This window comes from Triturus cristatus, chromosome 1_1 (assembly GCF_964204655.1).
Source record: "Triturus cristatus chromosome 1_1, aTriCri1.1, whole genome shotgun sequence".
Taxonomy (NCBI): domain Eukaryota; kingdom Metazoa; phylum Chordata; class Amphibia; order Caudata; family Salamandridae; genus Triturus; species Triturus cristatus.
In genome coordinates, this window is record NC_140579.1 from 965,648,514 (window position 1) to 965,676,335 (window position 27,822).

General features: G+C 44.5%; 1 pseudogene; it reads right to left on the bottom strand.

The window, feature by feature from the left end:
- The window catches only part of LOC146871398 (SWI/SNF-related matrix-associated actin-dependent regulator of chromatin subfamily D member 2-like), a 626,025-nt pseudogene that overhangs the window by 199,328 nt on the left and 398,875 nt on the right, over window positions 1-27,822 (bottom strand).

Sequence of the window (27,822 nt, forward strand, 5' to 3'; positions counted from 1 at the left end):
TCCTTGTAGGATCTTGAAACGGCTGTATCCCATTAGGGTGGGTGTGATGCGATATGCCCACACCGTGTTCCTGATTTCTGTTTCCCAGTTCTTGCCCACGCTGATAGCCGCTTAAATGGAACCCATGATCACTTGGTTGAACCATTCACCCAGGCCATTACCTGCGGGGTGATACACTGGAGTGTGTTTGGCCAGGACTCCATTTCTCCTGATGAAGGCCGTCCAATTCTCTGAAGTAAACTGGGGCCCATTGTCGCACGTAATGATTTTCGGAATCCCTTCCCTCAAGAATGCATTAGTGAGAAAAGAAATGACAGCATCTGTGTTCACCTTCTCGCAGATTTCCACTTCCGGCCACTTGGAGTATCTGTCTAGTAGGACGATAACATATTTGGGTATCCCCCAAGAGTCTAGGATAGTGCCCAAAATGTCGACCGACAATTCCTCCCAGGGGTTGGTGGGAGTGGTGAACTCTTCCAAAGGGGGTCTTAGCATGGTCAGTGATTTATCTGCGTTGGCGCAATGCTCACACGCTCTCACGTACTACTCCACATGGTTGTCAATGGCTGGCTACCAGTACGGCTGTTTCATTCTCCTCTTCGACTTCACGATTCCCAGATGGCCTTCGTGCATTATGCTGAGAATGCGGTCCATTAACTCCCTCGGGGGAATGACTTTGTCTCCCCTTAGTAAAAATGTGGTATCATCACTGATGAACAGTTCATCACGCACTTCCCAATACTTCCTGAGGTAATCTCGTATATGCCTCTTCTCGGGCCATCCCTGTGAAACGAACATTTTCACTTACAAAAGTTCCGGATCCTTGTCGTAGGCTGTCTTCCAATCCTGTGCACTGATGATGTTCTCTTGTTCTGTCGTAAATGCTATCTGGTCCCAGTCACTGTGGTTTGGTGCCCCCTCCATGGCAGCAAAGTGTCATCTTGGCAATGCGTGGGGTAGCCTTGGCATGACCGCTGGATGTGAGGACCTTAATCAACGGTTTATGGTCCATTCTGAGGGTAAACCGGGAACCCCATAGATACTGTCAAAATTTTTCCATGGCCCAAATGGACGCCAGCATTCCCTTTTCGATGACGCTGAACTTCTCCGCGTTAGGGGCGAGAGAGCACGACGTGAAACCTATGGTGGTTTCTTTGCCATCCGTGGATCGTTGGGACAGGACAGCCCCTAACCCCTTCTCGCTGGCATCCGTTGTCAATATGTTGGGAGCAGAGCTGTCGAAACCGTGCAGGGGGATGGCCTCGCAAATGTCCTTCTTGATGGTCTCAAATTCCTTGTCCGACTGACATCCAACTGAAGGCGTTCTTCTCCGTCAATATTTTGCGCAAACTGTGTGTTTTGGTAGCGAAATTCCTGACAAACTTGCTGTAAAATTCTGCTAACCCCAGAAATGATCGAACCTCGTCTTTGTTACATGGCTTGGGTGCAGACATGATGACCTCTACGTTAGGTTTCTTCTGAGAAATCCCTTTGTCGCCAATGTCGTGCCCCAAATACATTACAGTGCGTAGACCGAATCTGCATTTCTCCAGATCTGCCCGAAGACCGTTTGCTGACAGTTTCCGTAACACCGCTCTCAGTTTGTCGTCGTGCTCCGCTTTGGTCTTTCCCATGACGAGTATGTCGTCTTGGAAATATAAGACGCCGCTGACATCTTTAAATAATTTGTGCATTAATTTCTGAAATACAGCAGCGGCTGACACCAGCCAAATGACAGTCGCCGAAATCTGTAGCAGCCGATTGGAGTGATGAAGGAGGTCAACTTCCAGCATGAGGGGTGAAGCAATATTTGATGATACGCCGCTGTGAGGTCTATTGTGGAGAACCACTTGACTCCTTTGGTCTGGGCCAACAATTTGTTGATTCTTGGTAGTGGGAATTTGTCCACGAGTATATTCTTGATCAATTCTCTAAGGTCTATGCATAGACGCACCTTCCCGTTTGGTTTCCGTGCCACCACCAAGGGTGCCAACCATTCGGCGCTTTCGATGGGTTCTATGATTCCGTTGTCCTCCAAGCACTTCAATTCAAGCTGCACCGCCTCCCTACAGTTGAAGGGAATATTCCTGACCTTATGGCTGACTGGTACGGCGCCATCTTTTAGCATTATCTTGTGCGTGAATTTTGAAAGCTTCCCAATGGTCCCGCTAAAGTTTTACCTCTTCGGACATGGGTGGGATATCTGTCATGAGTACTTGTGTTTCTCCGCTGGGGTTGAGTTGGATGCCTAAGGCCCCTTGGTCAGCCCATCCAAGGACAGAAGGCCCCTTTTCTGCAACGTGCAATTTGCCAGTGGTCTCCCTCCCCTTGAATTCAAACTTAAGTTGACGGAACCCAACCATGGGGATTCTTTCTCCTGTGAAGGTGATGGAATGTACATCGTTGGGGTGTAGTTGGCCCCCTATAGTGTTGGCAAATTCCCTTTCCCATATCTCCCTTTGGATGATCGTGAATGGGGAACCGGAGTCCGCTACCATAGATACCTTTACACCCCCAATGGTCAACATACAGGAGGGCTTTTTCCTAGCATTGCAATCAATACCTAAAACATGTTCATCAATGCACAAAATACAATCATCTTCAACATCACCCTCCCCAACCTCAGCATCAGATTCATACATGACATATTTGACTCTGGCACTGCTGGGTCTCCGTCTGCAGACTTTACCAAAATGTCCCACAACACCGCAAAATGAGCATTTTACATGGAAAGCGGGACATCGCCTGTCATTGGCCATGTGAGTCTGACTGCCACATCTGTAGCAACATCCCTTTTTTTTGCAAGGAATTCTGTTGGGTCCAGCGTAGTTCTTTATGGGCCTCCTGGCATTCTTGTTGTCTGCACTGGGGGCCGGTTTATTACTTGAAACTTTTTTGTTGCTCACTTTGCACACAGTGGGTTTACTTTCACTTTCTTTCTTAGCCGCCACCGCACACCGTTTAGACAGTTCCGCCTTCTTGACAATTGCTATGATTTCATTAAGGGGTGCCTCCCCACAAACCCACAATTTCTCCTGTACATTAGTGTTGACAGTGTGCATTATAATCTGATCACGTACTAAATCGTCATGAAGGTGGCCAAATTTGCAATTCACTGCCAGTTTTTTTAGCGCTGCCACATAGTCTTCCACTGTTTCCGTGTTACTGTGTTTCCTCTGAAAAAATAGCTGGTTGGTAATGACTGTCTAAATCTTCTAAAGAGTGTTGGAATACATCTGTATCATCTGGGCCTATTGTTTTTTTTTACCATGCCCTCGTACACTCTCAACCCTTCCGGCCCTAGATTGAGCAATAGAATTTTCTTTCTGCGTTTACTGGAGAACGCCTCCTCCCCCTCATCCTCCAGGGCAGACAAGTAGTTGTGGAAGTAACCCTTCCAATCATCCCATTTTATGGCTGGCTCTCCTGGCTTCGGGAGGAAGGGTACCGGGTTTGTCAGCGAGAAGGTTTGTGCACACATCGTGGCTGACTGGTAGGCTCCAGTAAGTGAAGACCACCCAAGTAGAAAGGCGCATAAACTAGCCATCTGCAACCGTGAACGTTGGTGGTGAGTATCAAATGGAGAAAGTCCCAGAACACCCAGGAAGGCTTATGAACATGCAGGCACGCCGAACAAACAAAACACTCCGAAATCAAGGCTGGCAGATGGGGCCTAAGGTGACTATTAGGATTGAAGTAAATGTGCGTGGTAACATGCGCAGGACACGCTGCAGGAACAACCAGCCCAGAGGCAGAGGAGTAGTGAGTGCTAGCAGGCAAGATGTGCAGTTGCCCTAGTGTGACAAAGGTTGCTTATGGGCAGTCAGAAGTCAAAATGCATGTATTCGCCTCCACGCACATCTAAGATGGCCGACCTGGGCTCCAAAATGGCTGCCGACACGTTGCGCTCCTCTGTGGGACTGGGTGAATGGCATGCAAATTCAAATGGGTGGGTAGCGTACCTGGAAGGCTGGATACATTGGAAGCTGAACTTAAAGCACTTCAGGAGGGATAGAGGTAGGAATTTCAAGTAGCCTACCACGTCGGTGCCCCTCTCCCTCTCCGCTGACCAGCACGGTGTCCCGTAACGTACTTCGTGCGCAATGCACGTTGCGGAGTGTAGCGCTGAGTAGGCTTAAATAACGGAGTTCCTCCGACTTGTCGCCAGTTTGTAATGTCCAGACCTTCTCCGCAATGAGACGCGGACCCACAAATTGGTGTAGAACTTCTTCTTTATTTTGGAGAGGGAGAGCGGGACATCCACTACTTCCAGTGCTCCGTTACACAATGCCCCGCCTCCGCTATCCCACCAGGCATAGCGGCACAAGCGTGGTGATAAAACAACTAGAATGCGACACCACGGGGGGGGCACAATAGGAATAACTGGTGGCAGTTATTTGCAATTTCAGCTCGTTAGTACCATGAATTTGTTGTTTGCAAAATGAGCTTATACTAGTTCACGCACACCATGAATAATTTTGCTTAGTGTAAATTCAACAGTTTTTACTCGATAAATCTTTTAATGATTTGTTTTACCCTAAGATATAGTTGTTAAGGTTTTAATTAACTAAACAATAAACTTAAACTTAAGCTAGATTCCCACTGAGTGCAAGATAGATTAGCCGCTTTGAGAATGGGGAAATTAGGAATGACGTGTGAATGAGTGGTAGAGTCGGGTAATGAGGGCGAAGTACGACTGTGGGTGTAGCAAGTATGAAACAACAACAAGCAATAAAGGGTAACAAGAAATGCATATGCATATACACATGGACACTATGAAAGGTAAGAAATTCTTCTACAAAAATGCCCCTCCTCCATCACAGCACTGGCACAACGTAAACCCTCACCCAAATCTCCCCTTCCCACGGCTCTGCAATCTGCACATCCCAAAAGCTGATGAAAGAACACTGAGTATCGCTTACCACACATTAGAGAAACTGAATATTGAAATTAATTAGGGAAATAAAGCCCATAGCACAGTAGCCCGACATCCACGGTAGTGAAGGAGTTGGTGCAGGAGCAACCGCCAGGGTCACACAATTTAGTGTCTCATCGAATCAAATGTATTTGAGATGCGCTTGACATTCTGAATTGCAAGAGGCGTTCATTGCTTTCTGTTAACTAATGTTGCAGAGGATCAGGTGTTGAGGGTCTTAGAGGATGGTTGGCCTGAGATCAAAATCTCTTGTCCATCAATACTGTCCCATCACCTTAGAATCTTTTGAGTGCATCGTTACCTCTGTGATCCATAGTGAAGAAAGTGTCAGTAGAATTCTTGTGTCAGAAATGACATCACAGTCTTCTACCTGAAATCTTTGAAAGGGAGATGAACTAAGGCCTCTAAAGTATATTTGGCCACAGGCTTCCCTTTTTCTGTATGTAAAACAACTGAAGGATGCCCATCCAAACTTATTTTAGATAGCAATAGGTCCTTGGAAACTCAATTCATTGATAGAATAGCTGGTAATCCGCCGTTTTCGACAAATGACTGTGCTTTCTGTGGTAATGATGAGGGGAGCGTGAGGTGAGAGGAGCCCTCACTGAGCACCTATGTTACCAATTTTATGGCCTGAGTCTTTTTAAACCATTATGAAATTTTAAAATTTTGCACATTCACCCATTTGTATATGTTTCTACTCACTGCCTCTGTTTATTGCAGTCCACAGATTTTCTCTTGTTCCGCTTCCTCGGTCCGAGGCGGCTTTTGCTGATCGACTGGAGGGAAGCGGACACACCCCCCTGCCTGGTCTGCCTGAGTTCCGGCAGGGAATTCAGTACACCAGGTAATTCCGCGCCCGGCCAGCTACTTAAACTCATGCTTGCCGGACGCGCAGCGGAGCGTGAGTTGAGAGGAGCCCTCACTGAGCACCTTTTTTACCAATTTCATCACCTGAGACTTTTTAAACCATTATGAAATTTTAAAATTTGGCACCTTCGCCCATTTGTATTTGTTTTTACTCACTGCCTCTGTTTATTGCAGTCTTCAGATTTGCTGTCTCCGCTTCCTCGGTCAGACGTGGCATTGCCCGATCGATTGGAGGGATGCGGACACACCCCCCTGCCTGGTCTGCCTGACTTCCAGCGGGGAATTCAGTACACACGGTAATCTCGCACCCGGCCAGCTACTTAAACTCATGCTGGGCCGGACGCGCAGCGGAGCGTGAGGTGAGAGGAGCCCTCACTGAGCACCTATTTTACCAATTTTATCGCCTGAGACTTTTTAAACCATTATGAAATTTTAAAATTTTGCACATTCACCCATTTGTATTTGTTTTTACTCACTTCCTCTGTTTATTGGAGTCTTCAGTTTTGCTCTGTCTCCGCTTCCTCGGTCCAACGCAGCATTTGCCGATCGATTGGAGGGAAGCAGACACCCCCCCCCCCGCCTGGTCTGCCTGACTTCCGGCAGGGAATTCAGTACACCGGGTAATCCCGCACCCGACCAGCTGCTTAAACTTATGCTGGGCCGGACTGATGGCAAGCCCGTCTGCGCCCGTCCGCGCCAAGTGCAGGAAATGCTGCCCAAAAACATCCAGGCATCGTTTATACATCAGCTGCATTAAAAAATCTTAACATAAGGGGATCCTGCCGATGCGCAATATCACCTGCCAATATAATGGGGGCTTTTACATGTCACAATTGCAGATTGGAACTGCCCATCATAATCAACAACGCTAGGAAAGCCGCAATATCTAACACTGCCCAATTAAAAGGAGGATTCATTAATGCCCGATTATTATGCAGCCACTGCCAAGATATCAGATTTAATTACGGAGCAACGGCTAGACTTTCTCTTTATCACTGAAACTTAGCTGAAAGACCGGTGTAATCCTGATATCTCAGTAGCACTCCCACCCAACTATACGATGTGTAGGAAAGACAGAGGGGATTCCAGAGGAGGGGGTCTGGCCATTATACTTCGTGACACATTACACTGTACTAATTTTGAGCTAAATACACTTAAGGAAGCAGAAAGCCTTGTCCTTGTCCTTTTCAGGAGCCCTGATCTATTGTCCTCCTGGGCATAGCGCCACCTTTATTGTCTCACTAGGAGATACCCTAAGTCATTTCCTGCTTAGATATGCTAATTTCACCTTACTAGGTGATTTCAATCTTCATTTGGAAGGCAGAAGTGAGCCAGGAGTGGACAACTTTCTTCAAATAATAGAATTGTTTGGGCTGCAACAATTGGTGGATGCCCCTACACACTGGGCTGACCATACTTTGGATGGGGTCTGCTCCAATTTCACCCTGCTTTCGGCAGATACCCCTATCCCACAGATATGGTCAGACCACAACCTCATGCCACTGATGGATCGTCCGGACAATCAACCCACCACCCTTCAACCCAGTTGCAAATGGGCACAACTAGCCGTCAATCCTAATTTGGCTACCACTGCCCAGGCTCAGGTCCCCGCCCTAACAGGGGACACCGCAGTAGACTCACGTCTCTTCCACTCCTGGTTAACTACAATAAGCAATGAACTCATTCCACCAGAGAAACCTAAAAAGAATGTGAAACCAAAAACCCACAAAGCCCCCTGGTTCACACCCGCACTTACACAAATACATCTCCAATGTAAGCAACATGAGAGCAAGTGGAGAAGAGTCTATGATGCAGGAGAGAATAAAGCATTTAAAATAAGCAGGAAGCTCTATCATACACAGATCAAATTAGCTAAAAAAGAGTACTATTCCAACAAAATACAGGAGACGAACCAAGACCAAAAAGTCATTTTTTCAGTCATAAAGTACTTCACCAACCCCAAAGCATTACAGAAAGAAATACCTCCTTCCAGAGCTTATGTGATCAAATATCAATCTTCTTTGAAGAAAAAAGTTCAGAATATTCAAAAGGACTTTATAACGTATTCTGTCCCGAAACAAGACTGTGCCCTGGTGCACGACACAGCCACTTCTGGTCATGTTATCCGAACCTTTGAACCAGTGTTGCTGGAGGAAACTCGTACTGCCGATGCGGCATGTAAATCAGGTTCTCCCTTGGATGCCTGTCCTCCCATGATTCTCCACCAAATCATAGACACAGTCAACCCAATAATAAATTAGATAGTTAATTCCTCACTAAGTTCAGGAACAGTGCCAGATGAATGGAAGCTAGCGATAGTAAAACCATTGAAAAAGAAGCAAAACATTGACTCATCCATTCTCTCCAACCTCCGCCCTATATCACTGCTTCCGCTTCTGGGCAAAATTACAGAAAAACTAGTACACAAAGAACTAACCAAATTCATTGAGGCCGCCAATATCCTTCACCCCCAGCAATCTGGTTTTCATCCCAAGCACTTTACAGAATCCGCACTCCTGGAAATAGCGGACACCCTAAAAATTACAAAGGCAAGAAGGCGGTTTTGATCCTGCTCGACCTGTCAGCCGCGTTTGATACTATCTCACACAGTGTTTTCCTAGCAAGGCTCAAATCCAGCGGTATTTCAAACACTGCGCTGGCATGGATAAAATCCTTTCTCACGAATCACAGACAAGCTGTGTCTCTTGGAACATTCCTCTCTATAGAACGCACCATCACAACAGGAGTGCCTTAGGGCTCATCGCTCAGCCCGCTGCTGTTTAACATATAAAGACCCCACTCATCTCCCTGATAGCCTCATTTGAGATCGAAGTTACGTCCTACGCAGACGACAGTCAGTTGATTTGATCTTTGGACAACTCCAAGGACGCCAAACTTAACTTCAAACGATGCCTAACTGAGGTCATCCAGTGGATGAAAGACAACCACCTCAAGTGAAACACTGATAAAACCGAGATCTTACCAATAGGAAAAGATGTCTAATTTCAGCCTTGTGAGTGGTGGCCGGAGGGCGCGACACCTCTACTTAATATGGTGAAGGTAGCCAAAAACCTAGGAGTGCAGTTCGATACCGCTCTCACCTTCCAACCACACGTAATGACAGTTGCTGGGACCTGCTTTAACCTTATCAAGTCCTTAAAAAATTATTTGCTCTAATTCCACTCTCCACAAGCAAATCAGTAGCGGTGGCCCTGATCCTCTCGCACCTGGACTACTGCAACAGCCTCCTGGCAGGAGCCAATAAACAAACATTAAATAAACTCCAAGTGGTCCAACACGCTGCGGCCCGTTTAGTACTAAGACTGTCACATAAGTCCTCCGCATCGGCAGCCTTAAAAACCCTTCATTGGCTCCCACTGAGAATACTTTTTAAGATTCTCTTAATCACCTATAGAGTCTCATTTAAACTGGGACCAAGGTACCTCTCAGCGAGGTTTACCCCATACATCACAACCAGGACTCTTGGGTCCTCTTCAGCTAACCTCCTCAAACCCCCCAGTTTTAGATATAAAACAAAGGGAGGAAAAACAGTGGCTGCCCTGGGAACCAAAGCCTGGAACCTGTTGCCAATTAATCTGAGATTTCAAAAAACAGAAACACAATTTAAGAAGGCACTGAAAACTTGAATCTTCGGATCCTCAGATGAATTCTGTCATTCACTCATCTAGGATCTCCTGGACTTCCTCTCATCCTCGTCCAACCAGCGCCAGGATGCTCATTTCGGAGTGACAGTTCACGCTTTATAAATTTCTAATTCATTCATTCATTCATGTTCGAAGTGGTTAACGAATATGAGGTACTCCTGCTGCCAACTAATGTAACCATACTAATTACTAGGCAATTGGCAAAACCAATCTTTAGAAGGGATCTTTGGGATCTGAAATGCAGTGGCCTCGCAGGGTATGAGAATTTAGGTATAAATGTGAATTGAATACACAATTGCGTACTTCTTTGTGTACTGCTGCTAAAGCGATGCTTTCTGGAACTATTTGCTGTGAAATATTTCAAAGGACTTTACAATACACACATGATCCAATGTGGAGTAAGAGACTGCCTACATGCTGTGGCAGGAGAAATGGGGTAAGGCAGTACGTAGTAAGCAAGGGAGAGGACTACAGCATATTGTTTGTTTGGAACCACACGTTTTTGGTGGTTATTTGCTTAGAGGAAGCCAATATGAATCATTACTATAATTTGTTTGGTATGCAAATACTCTGTTCCATAATGGTTAACTAAAACATTTAAACATGCGAAAAAAATTTACAAATAAATCAAACCTTCACATCCAGAGAGGCTATTTCCTGTTGATTCGTTGCTGAGGCAAGGAAACTGCTCATCTGGGCTTTTAAAGGGTCATCAACTTCTACATCAATGTCATAACAGGCAGTTTTCTTCTGGTCATTTGGATCCACGCTTTGAAAAGCAAAGAAAGGATACCATAATTTTCATACATTCACATAAATTAACATTTGTGTATTAAAAGGCTGCCTTACTAAAATTAATCTTGACATCAAGGTAGAGCTTTAGAATTAGGGAAGGCAAAGTGCTGTGTCCAATCACCACACCACATTTTATATTAATATGTTTCCTCAAGCCTTAAATATAACATATTGATTTTGCTGTATACTTTTGTATTGCCTTGCCCACTTGCGTAATCTAAACTTACGCACACCACTTACTTAAACAGAAACACCGACACCCCTCTGGAGGTAAAATGAGCTTTATTAGTGTCGTAGACAAGGGCAATAAGTCACTGAAGCTAGTAAGTTCTTAGGCACCAAGTGAAAGGCAATAAACAATGAATACACCACACTATACATATATATATTGTATACAAATATGAGATCTTGAATATAGGTATATAAACAGTTAATGTACAAAGCACCTCACCAGATGCGTCTGCACCGGAGTCTTCAACATCCCTGGCCAAGCACCGAAAACACCAAGTCGGGAACCCTGTAGAGACTGGGGCACAGGAAGTAATCTCTCCGGGCACCAAAGTCATCCCGCGAGTGCGTCCACTCCAAGACTGAGTTCCTGAGCTCCACCCCACAGACACCGCTTTTTATAGTTAACTCAACATGTTCGAGAACCCTCTAGCAGGCGTTCTCGCCCATCCATCCATCATAGGTGCTGGCCGCATCTCTGTGTCAGATCCACTCATACAGACCTGGCCAGATTCTGTCTGGGTGCGCCGAGGCAAAAGACATTCCTTTCCCTATCTCCGGCCTTGGAGAGCCTTGCACAGCGCATCCTCCCTCTGTCCTAGAGATAAGCATAGAATGCACAAAAACAAGCTCAAGGTACAAAATAACCTCACGAGATATGTCTCGCACCAGCTTGTACTGGTTTACGTGAAAAACATGTTTATGTTACTGCTGAAGTGTAACTTCAGGGCAAAGCAGCACAAGATGGAAATGCAGTGCACCAAAATGGAAGATCAGAGCATCACATGGAATCGAGGTCAACATGCAGTTTAGCACGTGTAAAATGGTGAATGCAGTACAACTTTACAGCCACCGATACTTCCAGAAGTAAACAACTGTTCTACTTGTGCTGCAAGTACTGCACAATAAGACCTGCGGATCTCAAAAATGTTTTCACATCCTGCACTGTTCTTCACATTGGCTCCCCATGCTTAACTTTACTCAGATGTAACACTCCGCATATTAGGTGAACATCTCCTTGAATTAACAGATTTGCGTATTAAAATGCTGATTGTGTGCGTCAGGCTTATTCACTTCAAGTCCAGTATTTTGTGCTCATGGTGAATTCGGCCCATTACTTGTATCATTATTACAATTCCTAGACAATATGCCTTGCGATCAGATTTCCAAAAATGCATGGACATCGATTTGCCAAAATGGCAGGTGTAGTGGAGGTTACATCACACACCTCTGAATTCTGCTTTATACAAGTTACCATATGAACCGTTTACAAAAGTGGAAGTACTCTATTGTGCCCATGTTAAATAGTTGTAATATAGTGGTATAGACAAAATCTTTGCTGTGCATACTGATTTCCTGAACTTCGCTAAAGATTTTGAGACATTGCAGATTGTTAAATAATGTAGAAGATACAAAGGGGCCCACTGAGAAGTGGTTTATCTCATAATGGTGTTGTAATCACTGCTCTAAAGTTGTATACTTGTGGTGATGTGAATCAACCCATAAATTTGAAGGTCAACGCTACGTGAAGGTCACCAGTTCACTTGAGTACCACAACTAACGTACAAAGGCATAATGAGGATCCCATGGGTTCTATTATTCCTTGCTAATAGCTGCAAAGTTTTCAGTGCACCTAAATGTGGCATTTCCCCGTTTTCAGTGATCTTATGTATAGGATGTCAAGCTTTGTGACACTTTGAGTGGCACTTTTTTGTGAGCAGAAAATGCAGGTATGTCCACATAATGAAGAACGTCAGAAATTACACCCTTTGGTGCAGTGGGGGTGGTCTAGAAATAATCTACAAATTCAACACTCCTGAAAGTGTTTATGCACAAAGGCAGGACTTGTGCTCACTGCTTAGCCTATGTGCTGAACATTGTGACACTCTTGTCTATCCCACAGGACCTGGATATCTCAGCTGTGGGGTGTGCGACGTTTGCAGAAGAGGGACATAATGTTAGATATAGCATGGAAGTGCCAATGTGAACCTTGAATGCTGCCTATGTATGCACTTGTGGGCAGATTCAGAGTTCAAAGTAATTTTTACACAAGGCTAGTTTAAATTTTTTAGGCAGGGGTAGATTAAGAGCTAGATGTATGAAAGGATTTTGCGTTCACAAAATTCGGCCGTTAGCGAATGCAAAAAGGCCCTTTGTAATGTATGAAAGCCTTTGTATTCAAAATTTAGGTAATCACAATTTTTTGTGACTACCTAAATTGTGAATGCAAATAGAGAATCTCAATTTGAGAATCCCTAATGCACATGTAAGAAGCCTTTCATAAATGCGAACTGTGCATTTAGGAAATTCTAATTACCATCAACTTCAAGTTGATGGGATACCATATGCGAATTTTGAAAAATTAATTTTTTAAAGTGCCATGGCGCTTTACATGTGCACAATTTTAATTTTGGGGGTGCTTCAGGGGGGGACCTCTCGACCCGGGCAACCTTGGCTTTGCATTCGCTAATTTGTCATTACCAATTAGGTAATCGCAAATTAGCTAATGCAAAACCATTTGCACCTATTGGCCTTTTGTCCTATAGGAACGAATGAAGTCATATTACCTAATAGCGATTCACTATTTATTGAATCTCTATTAGGTAATATTAAAGAATCGCAAAAGCTTTGGCGATTTCAACATACATAGCATTTTGCGATTCCCAAATAGCTATTCAGTAAAACTCGCTTTTTGAGAATTGCAAAATGCTCTTTTGATACATCTGGCCCAAGTGATTTGCCCAGAAACCCAAAATGTTGAACTGACACCGAGACTCGAAACTGGTTCCCCAGTTCCATAGTAGGCAGCTCTGGCAGTAACGTTCCATCCTTTCCATATGTGTTTGAAGCAGACCTCGTGTTTCGTGAAGCAGAATAGAGCAATTTACAAATTGTGTACTCAAACAAAATTAAATCACCATGTTCTGAAAAACTATTTCCCAAATTCTTAGCCCTTGAGAGAGAACAGTTCACCTGTTATTAAGGGGACATTCACCCCATCTTTGACTGCAGCCTGCTGAGAGCTAATACATTGCAACATCCGTACTGGAGAGCAGCCTGGCCAGGATTGTGCAGGGGCTGAGGGGGACAATGGTCAGGCTTGCAGGACTTGGGACACAACAGGCTACCAGGAAAACAAACATCATCCTGAAAGCACAAACCTCCTTGAGAGCACTGCGTTGGGTCGCAGGACGGAGGAGCCACACTTGTCTGATGACTGTAGGCATGAAAAGAAAAGAAACAAAGCTGCCCTAGATTACCTCAGTATCTGTATGGGCCCATCTCCTACCTGCGTTGCCGTGCAGTCACCAGTGGGGTGGTACCTTTGTGATAATTAACAGGCAAAGCGCATCTGGGATGGAGGTGCAGCTGAGTTCATTCGACTGTGCATGTACTTATTAGGTCTCAGCTAGACAGTGCATGTGCTGTCTCAAAGCGACATGTTGTTTATACTTTGTGTACTTCAGCCAACCCACATGCTTCCCATGTTATAGTTAGCGGAAATTTTACTGATAAAAAACCAGTGAAATTCCCCCGTTATAGTTAGTGCAGGCAACTATAACTCACGCGACCGCAATCCTCTGCTGATGCTAATACTGTATTTAGACACTTATTTGCCCATGTCTTCTTCCATACATTTTTAGCTATACATATATTACAAATATTTTTTTTTCATAAAGACACATATGTCATCAGCAGAAGATTGCGGTCGCGTGAGTTATAGTTGCCTGCACTAACTATAACGGGGGAATTTCACTGGTTTTTTATCAGTAAAATTTCCGCTAACTATAACATGTGTGAAACCTATGGTTTTTTCAGTGAATTTGCAAGGTTTTTTAAATGCTAATTCCTAACTATAACGTGTGTGAAACCTATGGTTTTTTCAGTGAATTTGTACGGTTTTTTAAATGCTAAGTTACTTTACGCCATTCGTGGCGTGCGCGCCCACTTAACGCCACCAAAAGCACAGGGGGTGGGGTCAATGTGGATAGTGGTTTTTTATTTCGATTTTATATTTTTATTATAATTTAATGCAATTTTTTTTAATTTCATTTTTTGTAAGCCTTTTTTTAATAATTTATGTACTATATCCTGCATTATCGAAAGGTTTTTTTTTCTGCATTTTTTTCCGTGCGCGTACGGTAAGCTGACGCTACGCGCTTGTAAAATACGCGTACGGTAAGCTGACGCTACGCGCTCTGGACGCAATTAGTGCAGCGCGCCTACGTGATACGTGCGTGCCGTACGCGTATACCCGGAAGCAACGTCGCGGTTACGCAGGGGCGTGTAATGCGCATGCGCGATACGTGATACGTGCGTGCCGTACGCGTACACCCGGAAGCAACGTCGCGGTTACGCAGGGGCGTGTAATGCGCATGCGCGAAAGTGACGTAAGCGCTGCGTAAGCGCACCGTAAGCGTCACGTGCGCGCACGGTAGGCCATGTGACTTACAAAGAACACTTTTTATTGGTTGAAATTACTTTCACTTCCAGAAACTTCCCACACCACACCCATTCCCCTCTTTACTGCTTGAAAGAACACTTTTCATTGGTTGATACTACTTTCAGTTCCAGATTCTTCCCACACCACACCCATTCCCCTCATTTCTGCTTGTGATTCTCTAGGAGCAGGAGCTGGATTGACATTGGGATACAATGGCAGAACAGCAGGGCTCTTCTGAGAGTGAGGCCAGCAGCACCACCATGATCCAGAGAAGGAGGAAACAAAAGACTTCTTTTGTATGGGAGTATTTCACTTTTCCAGAGGGGGAGAAAAAGGTCAATGCTCCAAAGGTCACTTGCATACTTTGTGATCGTGTTTTATCAAGAGGAAATCCAAGTAGGAAATATTCCTTTGGAAATCACTCTATGATGAGACACCTTCAGGACAAACACCCAAGGACCTTTGCTCGACATACTGGAGAAAACTCTTCAGTAAGTCACCAGAGCCCAGCCTCAGATGCTCAGCCGAGTACATCATCGGCAGCTCAGCTGAGCCCTTCCTCTGTTGTTGGAGCATCACCTTCTTTTCCTTTGGACATCAACCCTCGATTTGCGAGTGTTGAAATGAGGTGTACAAAATGTGGTGGTCTTATTGTTTTTGGGGAGGTCAGTCTTCCCCTTATTAACAATAAGATAGACCAGCATGTTTGTAGACGCTCATAATACTCCCATTCTTTCTTTCCTCCATCCCTGTATGAACCCAACGGCTCTTATAAGAGCCAACCTTACCTCACAATTTTTTTTATTTTTTTTTAAGCTTCCCTTTTCGCAAAAATTTTTTTTCCGTGCGCGCACGGTACGTGTAATTCCGCAGGTCGCCGTGCGCGTACGCTACGCGCATACGGCGATTTTTCGAAAAATATATTTTTTTTATTTTTGCCCTTGAGGGTCCTTCTGGGACCCCCTGACCAAGGCTAGGGGGTCAGAAACTGTCGAGCCTGCCCCCTTTTCACATTATCCACCTTTTTTATTCACCCCCCTGACAGTTCGAGAGAGAAAATGGCGGCCGCCGCTTCCTGGTTTCGACCGATTCGAATGTTTACTAAGATCTAACAGCCAATCAGAATCGCGCTCGCGCACGCCACCGTACGCGTACCGTAAGCTTACCGTAAGCTTACCGTAAGCGCACGGTAAGCGCACCGTAAGCTTCCACAGATATATATATTGATTTAAAGGCTATTTTCTCAGGATCTACTGAACAGATTTACACCAAACCTACAAAAGGCACTTCCTTGACCTGAGGACTACCTCTCTGCCAAATTTCTAGTAATTCTGTTCAGCCGTTCGGGCTGTAGCTCGTTCTAAAGGTCCTATGGAAAAATGCATGGGAAAAACGCGTTTTGGGACCCCCCTTTTATCTCAGCCCCCGCTTGACGAATCCCCCCCCGAGACTTTCAGGGTAGGAGCGGAGCGTAGCGCCCCACCTATTTTGAGAAATTCGCGAGGATTCGTCGACCGGCGCCAAAGTTATTCAAAATAGAATGTTGAGGTTTTCCTATGGAAAAGGGGTCCTAACTATAACTACCTACTGGCGACCGCCAGTAGGTAATATATACATATACCGATGTGAGAAAGGCTCGGTGCAGCCAAAACGTGTACGATAGTGGTCTGACATTACATATTTGTTTTAAATCCCACACAGAGGGTTGCCATCCTTTGTTGGCAAGGAAGAGCTTGGAGATATATATATATATATATACACACACACACACACACATACACATCAGTGATGTCATTTGAGATGTCATCAGTGATGTCATGAGTGATGCCACTGACCATGTCATGAGTGATGTAATATGTGACGTCATCAGCAGTGCATTGCGGGCGCACGAGTTATAGTTAGCTGAACTAACTATAATGGGGGAATTTCAATGGTTTTGTACGAGTGAAAAGTCCAGCTAACTATAACGTCCCTGAAACCAATGGTTTTTTCAGTGCATTTCTAAGGTTTTTTAAATGCTAATTCCTAACTATAACGTGCCTGAAACCTATGGTTTTTTCAGTGAATTTCAAAGGTTTTTTAAATGCTAATTTCTAACTATGCCTACAGAGATAGGACATGTGAAGAAAGAAGAAAAAACGCACAGAAAGAAAAAAAAGAAATGCAGAAAGAAGCAACAGAAGTCCTCAAAGACGAAGAAAAGTGCAGGAAGAAGGATAACGTGCAGAAAGAACAAACAGAAGAGCAGAAAGAAGCCTTGTTGCAAAATCATCCTGTACCCTCAACTTTTTCAAACGGATACTGGTGGTAACTGAGTCTGACTAACCAGTCCTAGAGCCAGTGCTATGTTAAAAGACACTCAGAATACAGTGAAAACATCTACATACACTAGGGAACACTATGTGTTGGGGTCCCCCTGTGATTAGCAGATGTATGACATTACAACGCGTGTCATTACAACGCGTGCAGTTACATCGCATGCGATACAACGCATGCGATATTACAACGCTATGCCATTACAACGCAAGTCTTTACATCGACTTGCACTAGATGGCGTGCTAACATTAGAAAAGTGTAATTTACTATTCCAACTCCAGTCCACGTAACAGTAGGGAAGGTGTTGGGATAGTAAACTACACTATTTGTAATGTTAGCACGCCATCTAGCGCAAGTCGATGTAAAGACTTGCGTTGTAATGGCATTGCGTTGTAACATCGCATGCGTTGTAACGCATGCGATGTAAAAGCTGCGCGTGGTAAAAACCGTGTTGTAATGGCTGTTCCCTGTGATTAGCATGACCTCATCTGTAAGCCCCTAGTATATAATAGGACAGGAGATTAAAACTACCTCTTAAAACGTGCCACAGGGCGTGTTTGCACACGTCACCTCAGGCCCGTCCCCTCCCTTACCCACTGTGTAAACACGCCCTGTGGCCGTTTTAAGTTGGGAGATTAAGTCCCCTTGAATCCTTAGGGTCCCTAGGGTCCAACTAGACCACTAGGTACCTCCAGTAAGCGCCACAGAGCTGCGTTGCAGAGAGGTGTAAAAAGTGGCACGGCCTGGACCACCTCTCTGCAACGCAGCGCAGTGGCGCTTACTGGAAGCACCTGGTGGGCTAGTTAGCCCCCAGGGGCCCTCAGGATTGAAGGGGAATTATTTCCCCAACTTAAAACGCGCCATAGGCGTGTTTGCACACGTAACCTCAGGCCCCGTCCCCTCCATTCCCCACTGTGTAAACACGTCCTGTGGCCGTTTTTTAAGTTGGGAGATTAAGTCCCCTTGAATCCTGAGGGTCCCTAGGGGCAAAATAGCCCACTAGGTACGTCCAGTAAGTGCCATTGCAGAGAGGTGTAAAAAGGGGCACGCCCTGCACCACCTCTCTGCAATGCAGAGCAGTGGCGCTTACTGGAAGCACCTGGTGGGCTAGTTGGCCCCCAGGGACCCTCAGGATTGAAGGGGAATTATTTCCCCAACTTAAAACGCGCCATAGGGCGTGTTTGCACACGTCACCTCAGGCCCCGTCCCCTCCCTTCATCACTGTGTAAACGCGCCCTGTGGCCGTTCTAAGTTGAGAGATTAAGTCCCCTTGAATCCTAAGGGTCCCTAGGGTCAAACTAGCCCACTAGGTACCTCCAGTAAGCGCCACAGAGTTGTGTTGCATAGAGGTGTAAAAAGGGGCGTGTCTGCAACGCAGCTCCCTGGCGCATACTGGAGATACCTGTTGGGCTAGTTGGCCCTCAGGGACCCTCAGTATTGAAGGGGAATTAATTCCCCAACTTACAACTGGCCAGGGGGCGCGTTTACAGAGTGCTGCAAGGAGGGGGCGTGGCCTCCGGCGCGATGCCGGTCTTTTATTTATTTTATTTTTTTTAAGAAGGAAGGCTGTGTGGCCCCCCTTCTTTTTCTAATTTATTGGCCCTGGGGACCCCATCCCCCAGGGCCTGCACCCTAAATTTTTTTGTTGAAAAAAATAAATTTGGCCCTCCCAAGGCCTTAATCGGCCGCGGGGACCCCAACCCCCGGGTCATGGCCTTTTTTTTTATTTATTATTTAGGAGGGGGGCTGCGTTGCTCCCCTCCTCAGGCAACTTATGGCCCCGGGGACCCCATCCCCTGGGGCCGGCCTTTGTTTTTTATTATTTTAAAAAAATATATATTTATATAAACACCTAGGACATGCTGGACAAACCGTATGTACCTATCACCATGACTATTTGCGTGATATTCATTAAAAGGGGACTATGCATACAATGAATCAACGTGGAATGTATTTACACCGCTAGTGAAGCTCTGACGTGTCTGACACCCTACCGTGCCTAATCCTGGCGCCCCCGCCGGTGGGTACTCTCCAAGTAGACACCCTTGTCGTTTATTTATACAAACATGGGTAGCTATTGACGGGCACATTTAATACACGCGCACACCAAGCCATTCAAAGGGGATTTGACAGAAATTCGACCAAACTATGCAAGAAACCCCCTCACGGTTAATAAAAAACACATCCACCGCCGGATGTGTAATACTTTTTATTTTACTCTCTGGAAAGGAGACGAACCTCACTTGAGAGTCACAGCGTGCTCCTGGCTGAGCCCAATGCTGTGTTACACCCACCAGTGCCCGTCGAGTGCCACACACCTCTGTGTTGTATTCCACCAGCTAGTGCGTATGCTATGACACTCTCTAGCCCATGTGCACTGTAACACCACCCCGTGAATATGTCATGCCACACTTGCCTTCTCACGGGTTATATTGCCCCTTCTAACGTGCCTTCCTCGATGCCTATGTTATAACGCACAGCGCTATGCCATACATATTACAATCTGGGATCCATATCTTTGTCACAGTGCATATGCAACGTTACACTCCCCAGCACATATTTTATATTACAACTTTAGAGACTAGTTAGGTTACACAACACTGCCCTGTGCATATTACACTCCAAGGCGCATATCGCATAGCACGCGCTAGTGCCTGTGCTATCTCGCGCTCTCCAATGAATCTGTCATTGCGCACAATGTATTTCATATTATATTTCACGCCCCGGTTCATCTTATATCACACTTTTTGGTGCATAGTTTATACCATACACTATATCTAGTTTTCATTTTCAATTGTGCTCTCAGGACTATGTTCTATATAACACTGCGTCCACCTACCCTTTTCGAGGGCATTACATTTTGCGATGGGGGGGTGGAGGGTCACGGGGTGTTTCTGCCAAGTGAGCCCGGAGTCATAGTCACAAACGTCCTCTTCTTCCTGAATAAAAGTGAGATTATGCTGCATAGTTGTTCATATTTTAAGTAGTTCGCACAGACACACATTTTAAAAACAATAAACTTCCTAATACCCACCTTCTCTGAACAGTTAGCTTGCCGCCCCATCCACCTCCTCCCTATCCTCTGTTGTCTGAATCTATGGACTAGCCTCCTCCCTCCTGCCATGCATGGTCTGATGTGCTGGCACTGCCCTCCATTTAGCATGATGTACCAGCCCACTCCTCCTGCCCTCCATTGCCCAATTCGATGGCCCATCATTGACCTCCTGCTTAGCCTCTGTGCTTAGCTTGCTGCCCCTATTCTCCTTCCCCCTGCCCTCCGATGTCTTTGTGCATGCCCCTGCTCCATCCTTTTTGCCCACCATGTTCCATGGACCTGCCACTCCTATCTACTCTGAGTGTTCTGTTGAGCTGCCACTCCCCTCCCACCTGCCTAGCATTGTCAGATGACTGTAACCTGTCCCTGCCACCTCCACCCTGCCTGTCCACATGCCATGCCCCTATCCCCTTCCTCCTGTCCTCCATGGTTCATTTTAATGCCACACCCTTCTGCCCTCCCTGGTCTGTTGTGCTGCAACTGCTCCTCCTGCCTGCCCCATTCGGTCTGTTGTGAGGCCCCTTCCCCTGAACTCTCTAGTCTGTGCCCAGGTCCTGACCCTCCCTTCTATCCTCCATGGTCCTTTGTGCATGCCCCTGCACCCTCCTTCTTGCCCATCATAGCCATTGTGCTGCCACTAACTCTTCCGCTTGCCATGCATGGTCTTCTGTGATGCCATGGCCCCTCCCACTTTCCCTGTGTAGTCAGCTAGCTGCCCCTGACCCCCTCCCACCTTCCCTCCATGGTCTGTGTGTATGCCATCATAGTCTCATTGTTGCTCTCCATGGTGTGTCTTGTTTCTAGTACCCATCCTGCCTGACCTCCATGGTCATCTTGCTGCTCCTGCCCTGCCCCCTTGCCCCCAGCCCTCTGTTTCCATGTGCAGACCCCTATTCCCTCCCTCCTGGCTTGTCTGTTCCATTGTAATGCCCCTGATCCGTCCCTCCTGCCCTTTATGGTCTGTTATGCTGCAGCTTTCTCTCCTGTCTGTCCATTATGGTCAGCTAGCTATCATTGCCTCTTTCCCCTCTGTTCTCTGTTGTCCATGTGCATGGTCCTGTCCCCTCCCTATTGCTTTCTATGGATTGTTGTGCTGCACTCCCGTCCCGCATGCCCTGTGTGGTGTATTGTGCTGCTGCAAACCCTGATGCCTGCCCTGTAGGGTCAGTTTGGTGCACCTCTCCATGTCCCTCCTGTCCTCTGTTATCCGAGTCCATGACCCGACCCCAATTCCTCCTGCCTACCATGATCCAATGTACCATACTTGTGAACATTTTGAACTTGGTAAGAGGGAGATTTTGAAAAAACACTGGGGTATTGATTTTCCCCTTTGAGTTACATTGAAAAAGAGGAGATTGTAGACAGGAGACAGATCAAATAAAGCCCATTTGAGCTTAAAAACATTGGACGTTTCCTGGCTGAAACGGGTCTGTTGGCATGTATGGTTGTACTACCACTACCTCTTCCTTCTGCCCACAATGGTCTATTATATTGCACAGCCTCTCTTGCCAGGCCTGTATTGTTGGTTTGTTGCCCCTGCCCCGCTTTCCACTGCCCTCCATAGTCTGTTGTGCTGCCACTGCCCTTCCTGCCTGCCTAGTGTGGTCAAATTGTTGCCTCTGCACTCTCCTACCTGCCTTCAATTTTCAGAGTCCGTGCCCCTGGCCTCTGCCTCTCAACAGTATCCCAATGAACAACTAGATTGCTAACATTCTATATTTATTACAAAAGTGTGGAACGCCTGACGTCATCTTGATGTAATCAAAACTGTAATACCTAGAGCATTTCCTTTAGAAATTACATATATGAGAGGGTCTTATTTGCATCAAAATTATGGTTAGCGCTCTAAAAAACTAAAATGAGGACATATTTTCTGAGTTTTCAAATAGCGACAAAGAACTGTTAAATTATTTGTAATCTTTATGTTTTTTTATCCAGTTGACCACTTGATTAAATGTTGCACCTAGGGGAGAGGATGTGGTGTTACTTCCAGAGCTGCAGACTTTGCAACTGGGGAACCAGGTTGGAGTTTCTGCTTCAGCTCAACATTCTGTGATTCTGGTCAAATCACTTAATCTCCTCATGTCTACAACCAAAATGAATTTGATCTTGTGTGATGTAACCAATGCTCATGTAAAGCACTCCAATACCTGACAAGTCCGCACTGTATGAAACTGCAAATACACAAAAAATAAGTGTTTTGCACACTTCTGTCATTGGGCTACATGTGGGCTACATCTGGGTGATATTTGTGCTGCATTTGGGCTCTTTTGTCTCTGGTGGCAATCTTGGGAGATTTATTTGTTATGAAGTTTCCTAATTTCCTCATTTACTGCAGTCTCCTCAGTAGGAAATGCTTTCAGTTTTTTACTTTGATTCCATCAAGAAGGTATTCAGATATTTCACACATTTGCCATAAATTCTGAATGTTAGCACACTAGTTGCTCATTAGATCACTGTAGTAAAGCTACTGCTCACCACGGAAGTCTGCTGCTGGTATTAAAAGTGCATGTTTCAGTCTGCATATCAGAATTTTTTTATGAAATAGAAGAGAATTTCAGAAGTCACTCAATATGTGCCCTAATTGTTCTTTCTTCAGCACTAATCATATTTTTTATGGCAAAATGAACCCCCTCATTGTGTTCCTTTTTAAATTAAATGTTTTAAGTGTTACCAGTTTATTCCATCAAGATGGCTTCAGGTGTGCCATACTTTTGTCATAAGTAAGACTGTTAGAGCTCTAGTTGTTCGTTAGAACACTCTGGAACATTCTGTCATTGGGCTATACTTGGGCTACATCTGGGTGATATTTGGGCTACATTTGGGCTCTTTTGTCTCTGGTGGCCATCTTGGGAGATTTATTTGTTATGAAGTTTCCTAATGTCCTCATTTACTGCAGTCTCTTCAGTAGGAAATACTTTCAGTTTTTTACTTTGGTTCCATCAAGAAGGCATTCAGATGTGTCACACATTTGCCATAAATTCTGAATGTTAGCACTCTAGTTGCTCATTAGATCACTGTAGTAAAGCTACTGCTCACCAGGGAAGTCTGCTGCTGGTATTCAAAGTGCATGTTTCAGTCTGCATGTCAGAATTTTTGTATGAAATAGAAGAGGATTTGAGAAGTCAAAATGTGCCCTAATTTTTCTTTCTGCAGTACTAATCATAATTTCTATGGCAAAATGAACCCCCTCATTTTGTTCCTTTGTAAATTAAATGTTTTAAGTGTTACCACTTTATTCCAATCAAGATGGCTTCAGGTGTGCCATACTTTTGTCATAAGTAAAACTGTTAGCGCTCTAGTTGTTCGTTAGAACACTCTGGGACATTCTGTCATTGGGCTATACTTGGGCTACATCTGGGTGAAATTTGGGCTATATTTTGGCTCTTTTGTCTCTGGTGACCATTTTGCCATAAATTCAGAATGTTAGCACTCGAGTTGCTTATTAGATCACTGTAGTAAAGCTACTGCTCACCAGGGAAGTCTGCTGCTGGTATTGAAAGTGCATGTTTCAGTCTGCATGTCAGAATTTTTTAATGAAATAGAAGAGGATTTGAGAAGTCACTCAAAATGTGCCCTAATTTTTCTTTCAGCAGCACTAATCATACTTTCTATGGCAAAATGAACCCCCTCATTTTGTTCCTTTTTAAATTAAATGTTTTAAGAGTTACCACTTTATTCCAATCAAGATGGCTTCAGGTGTGCAATACGTTTGTCATAAGTAGGACTGTTAGCGCACTAGTTGTAGAGAACACTCTGGGAAGCTGCAGTAGAACGCAAAGGAGTCAACTGACAGTCTCTGCCCTTGTTGGATGTACATGTTTTACTGAGAATGTCAGACTTCATTCTCACATGACTGAGAAAGATAATGTGAATTTACAGAAAATATGCTCTCAGTTTAGCTTATAGATCACCTTCCAAACCTCTGTGGGAAAAGCATGAGAAAATAGTTTTCTCTCAAACATGATTCATGATATCACAGCAGAAGGCTTTTTCACATGGTAAAATCACCTTAGAACACACCACAATTCCTAAAATGAGTATGGTACCATCAACAAATGATTTATAATGTAACTAAAGTCTTAAAACCTTCTATTAACTGCAATGCTTTTTAATGAGGTGCTATCATGTATATTGGTCCCAAGATGGCTGCCAACACTTCTTGGATGAAGTACTGACAGCCAATCAGATCTCAAGATGAGATGTGTGGTTAGGCTCCGCCCAGATATATCGATCTTTTTAACTCTAATTTTCTCAGGAACTACTGAACGGATTTACACCATTTAAGCAAAAGGCACGAGTCTGAACTGAGGACTACCTCTTTGCCAAATTTGTTGTAATTCCGTTCAGCAGTTCGGGCTGTAGCTGCGTCAACAGGTCCTATGGGAAAATGCATGGGGAAAACGCGTTTTGGGACCCCCCTTTTTTCTCTGCCCCCGCTTGACGAATCACCGTGAAATTTTCAGGATAGGAGCAGACTGGAGCTGGCCAAAAGTTTGGAAAATTTCACGAAGATTCGTCAATCAGCGTCAACGTTATTCCAAATAGAATGTTGCGGATTTCCTATGGAAAATAGGTCCTAACTATAACTACCTACTGGAGACTGCCAGTAGGTAATTTATATGTGTGTGTGTATATATATATATATATATATATATATATATATATATATTCACTGAAAAAACCATAGGTTTCACACACGTTATAGTTACGAATTAGCATTTAAAAAACCTTGCAAATTCACTTAAAAAACAATAGGTTTCACACATGTTATAGTTAGCTGGACATTTCACTCGTAAAAAACCAATGAAATTCCCCCGTTATAGTTAGTGCAGGCAACTATAACTCACGCGACCGCAATCCTCTGCTGATGACGTCAGATATTACATCACTGATGACATATGTGTCTTTATGAAAAATAAATATTTGTAATATATGTATAGCTAAAGATTAATGGAAGAAGACATGGGTAAATAAGTGTCTAAATACAGTGATGTAATATCTGACGTCATCAGCAGAGGATTGCCCACCGTGCGCGCTCTGTGGGCACTCGGTGCGCTTCGCGCACCGAGCACCCATGGTTCGCAGTGCGTGCCGTGCGCTCACGTTGCGCGTACCTCGCGATTTAAAAAAAAAGATAAATTGTTTTTTTCTCCCTTGGGGGTCCTTCTGTGACCCCCTGACCAAGGCTAGGGGGTCAGGAACTGTCCACTCTGCCCCCTTTTCACGTTCTCCACCTTTTTTATTATCACCCACTCAGACTGCAAGAGACAAAATGGCGGCTGACACTTCCTGGTTTCGACCGATTCGAATGTTTACTGACATCTAACAACCAATCAGAATTGCGCTCGCGCACGGCAGGGTGCGCGCACAGTGCGCGCACGGTGCGCGCATATAGATATTGATATGCTTTTAAATGCTATTTTCTCAGGAAATACTGAACAGATTTACACTTCCTTGACCTTATGGCTACCTCTCTGCCAAATTTCACGTAATTCTGTTCAGCCGTTCGGGCTGTAGCTGCGACTAAAGGTCCTATGGAAAAATGCATGGGGAAAACGCGTTTTGGGACCCCCCCTTTTTCTCGGCCCCCGCTTGACGATTCACCCCGAGACTTTCAGAGTAGGAGCTGAGCGGAGCGCCTCATTAGTTTTGAAAATTTCGCGAGGATTCGTCAACCGGCGCCGAAGTTATTCAAAATAGAATTTTGAGATTTCCTATGGAAACTAGGTTGTAACTATAACTATCTACTGGCGAACGCCAGTAGATTATATATATATATATATATTCAGTGAAAAAACCATAGGTTTCACACACGTTATAGTTAGCTGGACATTTCACTCGTAAAAAACCAATGAAATTTCCCTGTTATAGTTAGTTAAGCTAACTATAACTCGCGCGCCCGCAATGCACTGCTGATGACGTCACATATTACATCACTCATGACATGGTCAGTGACATCACTGACCATGTACTCACTTAGCCATGTATTCAATAAGATGCACTTAATCAGTCAGTAATACAATCAATTTTTCAAAAACAAATCATCCATTTAGACACTTATATACTCATTTATTCTTCCATCGACCTTGAGATATATAAAACATTTAATTTTCAGAAAAACACACATTCACTGGATGATGTCATCAGTGATGTCATCAGTGATGTCATTTGAGATGTCATCAGTGATGTCATGAGTGATGTCACTGACCATGTCATGAGTGATGTAATATGTGACGTCATCAGCAGTGCATTGCGGGCGCGCGAGTTATAGTTAGCTTAACTAACTATAACGGGGAAATTTCATTGGTTTTTTACGAGTGAAATGTCCAGCTAACTATAACGTGTGTGAAACCTATGGTTTTTTCACTGAATTTGCAAGGTTTTTTAAATGCTAATTCCTAACTATAACGTGTGTGAAACCTATGGTTTTTTCACTGAATTTGCAAGGTTTTTTAAATGCTAATTCCTAACTATAACATGTGTGAAACCTATGGTTTTTTCAGTGAATTTGCAAGGTTTTTTAAATGCTAATTTCTAACTATAACGTGTGTGAAACCCATGGTTTTTTCAGTGAATTTGTATGGTTTTTTAAATGCTAATTCTTAGCTATAACATATGTGATTCCCATATTTTTTTTTATTGATTTTTTATGATTTTTTTATTATAAATTCTTATATTAAATGTGGTTTTTTAAAAACTTTTTATTCTCTGAAAACACTGTTTTTTTTCTAAAAAATCTGCAATATTTCAAGTTCTCTCTTTTTTTATTTTACCAAACAGGTAAGATATATTAGTATAACTTTGAAAATATATATTTATTTTTTTTAGTGCGCGTACGGTAAGCGTACGGTAAGCGTACGGTTTACGCAATGTCCGTAATTTATCTACTCTGTTTGCGTATAGTTACGCAATTTGCGTAGCCGCGCGAACTGCGCGTGGGGCGCGTAGGCGTGTACGCTACACGCGCACGTTACGCGGAAGTGTTGGGGAGTGACTGTTATGCGCATGCGCGCGAGCGCGTGTCTTTTTTACGCGCATGCGTACTTTTGCCGTAAGCGCACCGTAAGCGCACCGTAAGCGTAACGTACGCGCACGGTGGGTCATGTGATCATGAAACACAACTTTTGATTGGTTGAAACTACTTTCAGTTCTAGAACTCTCCTACACCACACCCATTCCCCTCATTTCTGCTTGTGATCCCTTAGGAGAAGGAGCTGGGTTGTCTTTGTGATACGATGGCAGAACAGCAGAGCTCTTCTGAGAGTGAGGCTAGCAGCACTACCTTGAGGCAGAGAAGGAGGAAAGAAAAGACCTCTTTCATATGGGAGTATTTTACTTTTCCAGAGGGCAAGAAAAAGGTAAATGCACCCTTAGTGACTTGTAAGCTGTGTGGCCGTGTACTTTCAAGAGGGAATCCCAACAAGAAGTATTCCTTCGGGAATCACACCATGTTGAGACACCTTAAAGATGTACACAGAAGGACACATGCTCGACATACTGAAGGTAACCC